Genomic DNA, 12,080 nt, shown 5'->3' with positions numbered 1-12,080 from the left:
GGCTGAAATTAGATGTTATCCACAGTTGCAAGCCACTTCCCCCAGTTGTTTCTTCTTCTTCTAAAGCCAAAAGCAGCCTCAGGAGATTACAACATAAAGCAGAGCAATAGAAAAAAGAAGAGTTACTGAACTTTTTCCACTCTGATTTTCCACTCAGCAACATCCCTTTTGATTTTTGTGCTATTAACAACATTTTGTACCCAATCCAGACATTTAGAAAAAAGGTGAACAATGCAGAGTATGTTCATTTGATAGCTGTGATAAACATTCTGAAAGTCCTAAATAAATCTAGCTTGGGGAAAACCCAACATTAGAAAATGGCAGATTTCTCTCTGTGTAGCTAAAAGTGCCCATATTTCTGTAATTAACGAACGAAACAATGTTCCTGCACACAACACGGTCAGAAGATCTTGGACAACAATTTTGAGGATTTTATAACCTATGTTTTGGGGAAAACCTTTGGTACAGTTCTATGGCTATCAAATGTACATTTTTGTACATTTCCATGGCTATCAAATGAACATATCCTGAAGTTTTCAACTTTTTTTTCTTAAAATCCTGCTCAAAATGCAAGTTTTACTGGATTATCGATATATTTATTTCTCCTAGGTGTACCCGTTGTTAATCCCATGTGTGGCAACTCTCACGAGAGTTCGCGAGCAGATGCCGATTAGTGATGGGGACTGGGGAGAAAATAGGGATGCCGGACACTGGCGGCAGTGGGATGCCCCGCCGGCAGGAACAGGCAGTGGTGGGCCGGCCCAGCCACTGGGAGCAGGCAGTAGCGGGCTGCCTGGCTGGCAGGAGCAGCAGCAGGTGGTGGCGGCAGTCTGGCCTGGCCACCGGGAGCAGCAGGCAGTGGGCTACCTGGCCGCCGGAAAGCAGGAGGCAGCAGGCTGCCCAGATGGCAGGAACAGGTGGTGGCAGGCCAGCCCTGTCGCTGGGAGCAGCAGGCAGCGGCGGTAGGCTACCCTGCCGGTGGCTGCCAGGAGCAGGCAGCAGTAGGCTGCCCAGCTGGCAGAAGCAGGTGGCGGCAGGCTGGCCCTGCAGCTGGGAATTGGTGGGCAGGTGAGAGGAGGTGGTGGGCCGGCTTTCCGGCCAGCCCACCAGCCAGAAAGTGCCGGATGGGAGGGGCAAGAAGAAACGGGCCAGCCACCTGGCCAGCCCACCAGCCAGAAGCTATGGGCGGGGCGGGGGAGAAGCAGGCCGGCTGGGGGGAGAGAAGCGGGCCGGCCGGGCAGCAGAATGCTCTGTGCCCGGCCCAGCTAGTAGAACGTTATTTGGAAAACAAAGTACATGTTGTTGCTATTAACAAGCCGTTTTGCATTTCAGGTGTCATGAATAGTAACAGGAAATAACTTCTTCTTCTTTTGCTTCTAAGCATAGTACCGATCTCAGATGCTGGCAGCTGAGGAACAATTCTTAAAATAACTCCTGCTAACTTGGCAAAGAGGCACCTTTTAATGTGGTAGTAATTCTCTTTATTTAGTAGGGGGAGAGTAACTGGCCCTATCCACCCCCAGCACAGGACCTCCAGTGACTGTTGCTGGTGTCTATCTTACATTTCTTTTTAGATTGTGAGCCCTTTGGAGACAGGGATCTGTCTTATTTATTTGTTATTTCTCTGTGTAAACCACCCTGAGCCATTTTTGGAAGGGCGGTATAGATATTGAATCATCATCATCATGAAGTAGCCCAAGCTGACATTCAAGCCTACAAGTACTTGTCACATGCATGGTCTCCACTTTATCAGAAACTGGAGGAAGCAGCTGCTTTGAGTCGGACAGCAAAGTTGTGGGTGCAGCATTACCAGCACATTTACATAATGCCATTGCTTGTTAGAGCAGAGGTGCCCAACCTTGGGTCTCCAGATGCTGTTGGACTACAGCTCCCACCACCATTGGCCATTGTGGCTGGGGATGATGGGAGTTGTAGTCCAACAGCATCTGGGGACCCAAGGTTGGGAACCCCTGTGTTAGAGCAAAGCACTGTAGAGACTGGCATCTGCACTTGTACTATGTTCAGCAGCTGACCACCTAAATTATGGCAGGCCTTCACATGTGTGCCTGTAGCCAAGAAAGGCTTTAGGCATGACCGTGCCTGCTTCAGAACTTGATAGGTTTGTATGTCAGGGATGGTTCACAATGCTCAGGTCAGACAAGTTCTGGTCTTCCATATGGACCAATATGGCTACTGAACAACAATTGATGCAAGCCATGAAAAATGCTGGTGGCCTGACCCATGGTGGGCATGGTTTATGCAGCGCAAGAGTTGCACACTAACTTTATGCTAGGCCTGCTTTGACTAAAATTGTTGATGCTGGGGAGGTTTTCTGTGGAGTTGCATCTTCATCATTAGTGCAGCATGTCGAACTCTGGGAAGGGGAGGAGAGCTGGTCTTGTGGTAGCAGGCATTAATTGTCCTCTGTGCTAAGCAGGGTCCACTCTGGTTTGCATTTGAGACATGTGTGAGCACTATATGATATTCCCCTCAGGGGATGGGGCCACTCTGGGAAGACCATCTGCATGCTTGCAGATACATACATCTCCAAGATAAGGCTGGGAGATACTTCTGCCTGTAACCTTGGAGAATCCACTGGGAGTTATTCACACATGGCTTCATGCTGCAGGGTAAATGTTGAGCGAAGCTACTTTGAATTACACTTATGGCATTGAGGGATGCCGCCCCTCCCCTCTACTCTTGGGTTTTCTTTTGGTGCAGGTTCACATTGCATGCCTCCATGTTTTCCTTCTAGCCAATGTGGGGGGTGGGGGAGATTTCTAAAGCCTATATCTGCATTCCTAAAAGAGTGTATCCCTCTTATCATGTTAATGATTCTACATCAGTGCCTCTCCCTATTTGCTCCGGCATTTTCAGAAAAACTCACTTAAAACCAGCCTTTAAAAAACCCGGAAATACATCGAGATAAGCTAGAATTTGGAAGACGATGCCCAATTTGTGGAGTGCTTCCAAGGATCTTGAATGGACTTCAGGGTACGTTTGGCTGGTGTGTGAACGCACACACTCTCTTCTGGAGGAGATTTGGTGTAACAGCCCTGTCTGTAAAGCCTCCTGCCAGTCTTAGACAATATTAAGCTAGATGGACCAGTGGTCTGACTCGGTAGAGGGCAACTTCCGATGTTCCTAATCCTGCCAGTCCCATGACAACACTAGCACCATGAAACATGGTCTGGGTCAGATGCTTTTCCCACTAGATTACTTCTGCAGTAGAGAAAAATTATCATATTTGTCTTTTCCCCTCATTTGGGAGGAAAGTAGTTGATTTTGGATTTGTACCAAAAAGAAGTGTGTGTGTGTGTGTGTGTGTGTGTGTGTGTGTGTGTGTGTGTGTGTGTCGGGGGGGGGCTCTTGAATAAATTGTGCATCAAACGTTAGCACCTCTGAGGATCAAGCTAGAGATGAGACACGTGCATCTCTTAAAAAATGCATTTTTAAAAAAAAAAATACATCCCCAGAAAGATGCATTTGTGTCTCATCTTTAGCTTGATCCTCAGAGGTGTAAACATTTGATGCAATATATATTCAAGAGCCCCCACTTACTCCGCGCACACACTTTTTGGTGCAAATCCAAAGTCAACACAAAACCAGGAGACAATTCATCTAATCAGGGCAGGGGGAGAGCTATTCTCATTCAATCAGTCAGTATGTTACTGGAAGAGGCCAGCCAAAGTCTATATCTGAATATTGCTTGAAATTATTCATGCTGGTTTGGGGTGGCCAGGCTTCAACTAGATGGGGTTTACCATCTTGCAACCACAAACATCACCTCCAAACTTGCTTGCTTCTTTGTTTATTTAGGGTACTTATATGCCATCTTCCAACACATTTCTCCAGGAAGTTTTTCACACCCAGTTTTTATTTGCATCTCCACTAAAATGGAGGAGGTGCATTCACATATTGGCCAAATTTACCCCAATGTCCCTGCTAGGGATGTGTGAACCAGTTTGAATTTGAACCGGAGTGGTTCAGAGGTTCGAATTCAAACTGAACCAGCCATCAGGTTCGAGCTGCAGGTTCGAATTCAAACCAAAAAGGGGGTGGTTTGATTCAAACTGGTTAGAACTGGTTAGAACTGGTTCGGACCACCAAAAGTGGGTGGGGTGGTATCTGGCTCCCATGGCTACCTACCACCCAAACCCCAAAGCAATCGGACACTGGTACGATTTTTTTTAATGAATTTTTGAAAATTATTTTTATTTTTTCTCATAGGGTATAATGGGACTCAAACCAGCCCATTATTCCCTATTGTGGAGCACCCATGGGTGCCAACAACCACCCAAACCCTGAAGCAATCTGACACTCCTACGTTTTTTTTAATGAATATTTGAAATATTTTAATTATTTTTCTCATAGAGTATAATGGGACCTGAACCAGCCCATTATCCCCTATTGTGGAGCACCTAGAGGCACAAAAGTGGGGTGGGTGGTAGACAGACAAGGCAATTAGACACTCCTCTGATTATTGGTGAATTTTAAAAGTATTTTTGAATTACTCATAGGGAATAATTAGGATTGCAGCAAATGTATAGCTTCACGTTGGGGGGAAAGGGGTGTCCTAGAGCGGAGTATGGTGGGTGATAGTTCACAGGGTGGGCAAAGAAGCTATCAGAATTATTTGAAAGGAATTGGGCAAAGGGCTGATTTTTAAGTGATTTTTGAAGTTTATGTATCTTTAAGGTTAGCAAATAAGAGTGGATTCATGGTTTGTCATTGAAAATTTTATATGCTACCAAAGAATCTACACTCAGAACACTTCAGAAACAACAAAACCCAGTACCCCATGGGTTAGCAACCCATGGGGGTGGTTGGCATCCTCTGTTCACTAGACCACTACTCACTCTGGGCCACCCCAGCACCCCACAAGTGGCTTTAAGGTTTTTCTCCATAGGGAAGAATGGAGGTTTCAGCAGCCCCATAACTGCACTTGGGGGGTGCTGGGGTGGCCCAGAGTGAGAGTGCCAACCACCCCCATGGGTTGCTAACCCATGGGGTACTGGGTTTTGTTGTTTCCGAAGTGTTCTGAGTGTAGATTTTTTGGTAGCATATAAAATTTTCAATGACAAACCATGAATCCACTCTCATCTGCTAACCTTAAAGACACATAAACTTCAAAAATCACTTAAAAATCAGCCCTTTGCCCAATTCCTTTCAAATAATTCTGATAGCTTCCTTGCCCCACTTGGGCACTACCACCCACCACGCTCTGCTCTTGGCCACCCCTTTGCCCCCGACGTGAAGCTATACATTTGCTGACACCTCCATGCTTCTTTATGGAGAAAAACCTTAAAGTCGCGTAAACTTCAAAAATCACTTTAAAATCAGCCTTTTGCCCAGTTCCTTTCAAATAATTCTGATAGCTTCCTTGCCCACCTTGGGAACTACCACCCACCACACTCCACTCTAGGACACCCCTTTCTCCCTGACATGAAGCTATAAATTTGCTGCAATCCTCATTATTCTCTATGAGGAATTCCAAAATAATTTTAAAATTCACCAATAATCAGAGGAGTGTCTAATTGCCTTGGAACTTTGTGGGTGGTAGGCACCCCTGGGTGTCTACCACCCTTCCCACATTTGTGCTCCTACGTGCTCCACAATAGGGGATATGGGCTGGTTCAGGTCCCATTATACCCTATGAGAAAAATAATTAAAATATTTCAAATATTCATAAAAAATCATAGGGGTGTCAGATTGCTTCGGGGTTTGCATGGTTGTTGGCACCCATGGGTGCTCCACAATAGGTAACAATGGGCTGGTTCAAGTCCCATTATACCCTATGAGAAAAAATAAAAATAAAATTCTAAAATTAATAAAAAAATCGTACGAGTGCCCGATTGCTTTGGGGTTTGGGTGGCAGGTACCCCTGGGTGCCAGCTACCATCCTACCAATTTTTGGATGTCCTAACCAGTTCAAACCAGTTTGAACAGGTTCGAAATGGTTTGAATTTGAACCGAACCAGGGGGAGGTTCGAGCAAAACCAAAACCGAACCACCCCCTCCTGGTTTGAACCTGCTTCGAATTCGAACCAAACTGGGCAAACCAGTTTTGTGCACATCCCTAGTCCCTGCAAGCTATCAGGGAGCACTCCACACACAATTCAAGATTTTTAATTGCACGTTAGAGTGTAGCCCGATTTATATAAAGTGGCGTAGCAAGACCCCCAGGGGCCAGGGGCCAACATCTGTGAGGGCCTTCCCATCGTGCTGCCCCTGTTCATTGCCACCACCCCTGCCCCACTACCACTTCTTCTCTTGGCCTCCCTTCTGAGATGTGGGGGGTGAGCTGAGCGGGGCAGGCCAACCCCTGTTGCAGTGGCAGAGGTGGGCCTCTCCAGCTGGCCTGTGCACCTCCGCTGCCACGGGGGGTTGGCCTGACCTGCTCAGCTCACCCCCCACATCCTGGAGGGGAGGCCAAAATAAGAAGTGGCAGCAGGGCAGAGGCAATGGCGATGGGCAGGGCAGGGCGGCCTGCTTGGGGGACCCTTGACCCTCTGGGCCCAGGGGCATTTGCCCCTGCTTGTCCAATGGACACAAATCCACTTTTTGCATCAGGTTTTTGGGGCAACCTTAATCTCACAGTAAAGCCTCTCAGTAAACCTGCGGTAAAGCCTGCTGTCTGGGAAAGCTCTAGGCAGTTCACAAACACTGTCACAGCATCATTAATAGAGCAGCATAATTATAACATTGAAATGTCTGGAAGAATATAAAGGTCTTTGCCTGGCACTGAAAGGATAAGAAGCATCAAGAGAGGCTGCTCTGGGGAGGAAGTTCCACAAATGGGGCACCACCGAATGGCGGCCCTGCCAAATGGTGGCCCCACCTGTCTCAGACAGTGGGGGTACCTGGAGGACAGCCTCCAAAGGCCATTTTAGTGCATGGTCAGGTTGCTGTGAGAAGAGATGTTTGTTTGGGTACCTGACCCTAAGCCATGTAGAGCTTTAAAAGTTTAATGCCAGCACCTTGAATTGCACTCAGAAACAGACAGGAACCAGTGATGTGTTTTTTATTTGTTTGTTTTTTAAAAATGAAAACTGGGTGAGATGTTTTCCCAGCTAGCACCCTAACAGCTGTATTTTGAACTAAGTGTAGATTTCTGATCAGCAGAGCTCAGGCGCAGCCCTTCCGTGAGGTGAGGCGAGGCAGTCTCCTCAGGCAGCAGATTATTGGGGTGCTAGCAAGGCAGCAATATGTTCTGCTGTCCCCACTTTTAAAAGGGGGGGGAAGAGGAGGAAGGTTCAAGCAAGGGGGCAGCATTTGGCACCCTGCCTCAGGCACACTGAGGCCTTCAGAACTGAATGCTATGAAGCACTGGCAGAACTGAATGCTCCCTCACATAAAAAACTTACCATACATGAGGCAGCTCTGGAAGTGGCCTCCCCCACCTAGCATATCAACGGGGAACATACAAAGGAATTCCAGTTAATTCAAGTTCTTGCTCATGCCTCTGCACACATTGATACACACACATGCACACACACACACGACAGCTATCCTGGAACTGGACCACTTCAGAATACAGGTCAAGGATTTCACACTTGAATGCTCCCCCATGCAAAACAACTGTTTGCACACAGATAATTAGCATTTCAGAGAAAAGGTTAGCTTTTCACAGGCAGGGAGTTTTTGACATGGGACAGTGGAGCATTTGACCATGAGACTTGCAGCAATGTTCTGAAGTGGCGCCATCTCCGGAGAGCTCTGCTCTGCATGTTTTTTGAATGTGAAAATGGGCTCTGGATTGTGCAGGGATGTAGCAGGATGGGCCCTGTGACAAAAGGTGAACATGGGCCCCTGCCCCCCACTCGCTTCTTCAAAGGGGCAGGAGGGGAAGGGGAGAGCAGGCTGTCACTCAGCTGGCAGGCTCCCTCTTCTTCAGGGGCCCAGGGACATTTGTCCTGTCCCCCCCCCGCCCGGTTCAATTATAGCTGCACCCCTGGAACTGTGGTCAGGAACAGCAGCAGTACATTTCCTTGGTAAGTAATCCGAGAACACTCACTGCAATTTGAGAAATGCCAATTTACAAACTCCCAAACTGGAAAAATTATGTAGCAACCTTTTAAAACGAAATATATGAACTTCATCAGCAGTCGTTTATACTCCAGGATAAGCAGGTGTTTGGCTGTTGTCATACAGCAGCACACCTGAATGCTAGAGGCGGTATGTCTCTGGCTTTTCCTTCCAGTTTTGTTAACCAGATATGTGCTGATTTCATGTAATATCTAGACATGCCTACCTTATTATATGCTCTAGGCCCAAGCATTTGATGTTGGTTTATTGCTGGCAGTTACAGTGTGAAGTGCCTTGTTTTACTTTATCTGCTGATATGCTAAGAGCAACTTCATGTCTAGCTGCTAAAAGATAAGCTAAAGAGCATGGTTCACATCTTTGGAGCATTCGCTTTGTATATTAGCACTTAAAACCCCAGCTTTATGAGATATTAGACAGACAACACAACTAAAGTGGTTCTTCTGCTTTCAATCAAGCCAGCCAAAAGCAGCTAGGGTGAAAATTCAGTTTGGAGGCAGTTGTGACTTTTCATGTAGTGGATCATGAGATGAATGTTTACTAGTGGTACTTAACATTATCCAGGCACAGCTTGAAAGTCAAATCTGGCATGCTTGTAAAACTGATCACCTCCTCTGTGAGATAAGCATTACAACTTGAATGATCTTCCACAGCTCACCTTTTAATCCAAGCTGCAGAACAGGGCTGTCAAACTCCCAGCCCAATCCAGCCCACGCAGCTCCAGCCCTCCAACCTTCCTTCTTTCCACAGGCCATTCCCCTCACCCTGCCATGTGCCAAAGCACTGGCTGCTTCCTTCCCATCCCGCCACCCCACATTGCGTCGCTCTTTCCTTCCCCCTTCACTGAAGCAGCGGCATCACAAGTGCCAGCCGGCTTCCTTCTTTCCCTGGAGCTGCTCCTTCCTTTCCCCTCACCCCATGTCATGCCAAAGTGCCAGCTGGCTTCCCTCCACCTTCTCCAAGGGTGCAGGCAGGAATCTCTCTCAGCCCTATCTTGGAGAAGCCAGGGAGGGAACTTGAAACCTTCTGCTCTTCTCAGAGCGGCTTCATCCCCTGAGGGAAATATCTTGCAGTGCTCACACATCAAGTCTCCCATTCAGATGCAACCAGGGCAGGTACTGGGTGGGCAGACTAGGGAAACACCAGGACCAGAGACAGAGCTTTACTCACATTTGAATTTCCCAAGTCTGGACCAGAATTGCGGCGTATGCAGATCAGCTGCTGCAGGGAATTGTGGGAGAGGGTAGCCCCGAACTGTTTGCCTTATCGCTTTGTGGTTTGGGTGGTAGGCAGCACCCACAGTGCTCTGCCACCCAACCGACCTCTCTGCCCCCTAGCCTGTTAAAATCAAACTCAAATCAAATTTTAATTGAATCCGAATCAAATCTACCCTGATATGAGGGCAGCAGATTCCAGTTTGAATCAAAGGCTGATTCGATTTGAATTTGAATCACATTGCAAACATTGTTTTGTGCACATCCCTAAAAGCAGGGCTTGCAGCTGCCACGTTCATCAAAGGAACCCTTGGCAGCCACGTGCATGTGTTTGTCGGGTTTGCAGACCAAAGCTGAGGTAATGCTCATGCGCTTGTGATGGGATAGCAGCTCTCCTGGCCTCCTACCCATCCCCAAATGCTTGTGTGAATGAGTCCATTGCTTCTTTTCTAATTGGGCTATACAGGGTCAGCCCTAGGTTAAATAGTGCCCTGGACAAGGAATGCCTTCAGTGTCCCTCCACAATCAGTGTTGCCAAGTTGTGTTGTTTGTGCAGGTTTGCATAACCAAGTAGTGTAACAGTCCCTGCGACTGTTCCCAGGCTCTCCAAACCATGTGCTGCTCTGGTGCCCGTACGCTCCTGCTCCAGTTCTGGGACTCCAGTGAAATCTCACTGGTCATCGGCAGCTTCACTGCAGACAGTCTCATACACAGGGCCAGACAGGGGGCACTGAGAGGGCAGTGGGACGTATGTGGGGAGGGCAGTGGGACGTATGTGGGGAGGGAGCCGGGTTTTGAGCAGAATGGGTCCTTAAGGGTGGGAGTACTCCTTGCTGCCAAGTGCGGTGGGGTGCAGGGGCACCACATGGGTGGGGTGCACCGGGAACATGCCCTGTTGCCCTGTGGGCCAGTCCGAGGCTGCACTTATATACTGCAGGTAAGAATTACTACACGGCAATTCATAACAGAGGTGAGCTCACGGCTGCGATGAAGCCTAAAGGATTCCTGCATTGCTTCCGAAGGCAGGGCTACCCTGGGCCTATTTCAATGCAGTTGCGATGATACTCCCACTGGAAACGATGGGCATACTGTTGCAACTGCATTTACGCTCTGCTTAGTAGGCACAGAGCAGCCCCGCCTGCACCCACAGTGTGGGCGTGCTTTAGGCTCATTGCAGCAGCCTCTCAGAGTGATGGGACACAGTGGAATATGTAAGCCACTACACTCAACAAACATTGCGCTACCAAGCTTAGCTCAGTGCACCCTTCAGGTAAGCACCCTGGGCAACCTAAAGGCCAGCCCTGGGGCTATGTCCATGTTTCTGTCATTATAAGTCTCCTAGCGGAATCCGCTTGATAATGTTTACTCATTCTATGCTCTTAAGAATTCAACAATAATAAGATGTTGGCAAATAGCAAGGTGTAATAGTAGTCATTCTTTTTTCCTCCTCCCTGTTGTTTGGGCTTTTGATATTAAGTTGCCCAGGTTTCAGGAAGATTTCTTTTTCGGGTGAAGCAGAAGCAATTTATGTTCACTCACCATAATCCCATACAGAGCAAGAGTGCAGGATGTTTTCAATAATTATGGAGATGAAGCAGCTTCCCGTCTCAGTCGCCTGCATTTTTGGAAAGCCTTCCAGTTTATATTTTTGTATTGTTAGATTGAATCATTTATGCTGATTAAAATAAACAAATTGACAATTTCAGCTGAGCCAGGTACAGTGATGGATTGAACCAATCAGATGTATCAGTGTCCACTTCCTGTAGATGAAGGCTCTGGTACTGTACTCTGGGGACTGGCAGAGTTGGCAGCTATGTATAATTTTTGCCATATGAAGCTCTAAGTAGATTGTGACATCACTAGCAGAGTGCATGCTGGGATGACTCATCAAAGGCTGAAACAGAAGAATACAGAACTCTATCCTGTTAATGTGAGCTGCAGAATAAAAGCACTGAATAACACAGTTTTCCGTCAGTTTGTTTACAATCCAAACTCTCAACAGCAAACATTGCTGTCACACTGTGTTATTAGACTCTAATTTAATTTGCCAAAAGAAAAATGGAAAAAGTCAGACAGCAACAATTACAGCCCAAAGTTAAGAGCTGGAGTCAAACGGTAAAATGAAGGGAGTAAAAAGGAACTCTTGGCACACTAATAAAAGTGATCTTGCAAACCCCAGCACATAGATGGGGGATAGTTTCTCCCCAGATCCCAGCAACCTGGGATTTTACAAGGGGCATTGTATGCTGCTTCCTTTCTAAGATAAAAGCTATTGGGCTTAGCTGTATGTTACAATATTATAAGCTGAGAAAACAGGCACTCCATTCTTTCCAAATTTCAATGGTTTGAGGGTGTCCTGTTCTGGAGAACCCTGAGAGTTCCTCACTGACATGGCAAGTAATGGTGGACCCTTCAAAAATAACATGCCCACTACCACTGATGTTCCTCTGCAAGCTGTTGTTACAGGGAAGTGTTGACTCTTTCAACAAAATTCTCCATTGTTTTGCTTTTACTTGCAAACTGCCTGGAGGAAGGACAGGCCATTTTAGTCAGAGTGTTGACATAACTGCCCGTGATTCTCATAGCCCAGGAAGTCAGGTGACACTGGAGAGCCAATCAGATGCTACTGAAAGATGTAAAGACTCACGGACCTGCTGGGACCCGTTGGTGGGGAAAGCTACTCACTCCGTCCTTCATGCTTTCAGCCTACTTGCTCCAGTCCAGCTATCACTTAGTCTGCCAGCCTGCAGTAGATGTGTAGCCTGTTTGCCTCTGAAGTACTGCCTGCCCTCTGCCTGAGGGTGGCCACATTTGCATGTA

General features: G+C 47.2%; 1 long non-coding RNA gene across 1 annotated transcript in view; it reads right to left on the bottom strand.

Moving 5' to 3' along the window:
* LOC128340295 (uncharacterized) overlaps window positions 1-12,080 on the bottom strand; it is a 16,651-nt gene extending 4,571 nt beyond the window's left edge. The window contains exons 1-2 of the long non-coding RNA XR_008313576.1: window positions 11,912-12,080; window positions 10,800-11,154 (exon numbers count right to left, since the gene is read on the bottom strand). This is a non-coding gene — a long non-coding RNA (uncharacterized LOC128340295). The remainder of the gene's footprint in view (window positions 1-10,799; window positions 11,155-11,911) is intronic.

This window comes from Hemicordylus capensis, chromosome 1, assembly GCF_027244095.1.
Source record: "Hemicordylus capensis ecotype Gifberg chromosome 1, rHemCap1.1.pri, whole genome shotgun sequence".
In the NCBI taxonomy this organism is placed as follows: Eukaryota; Metazoa; Chordata; class Lepidosauria; order Squamata; family Cordylidae; genus Hemicordylus; species Hemicordylus capensis.
The sequence above is the reverse complement of the archived record's forward strand: the minus strand, read 5'-3'. Positions and strand labels throughout refer to the sequence as shown.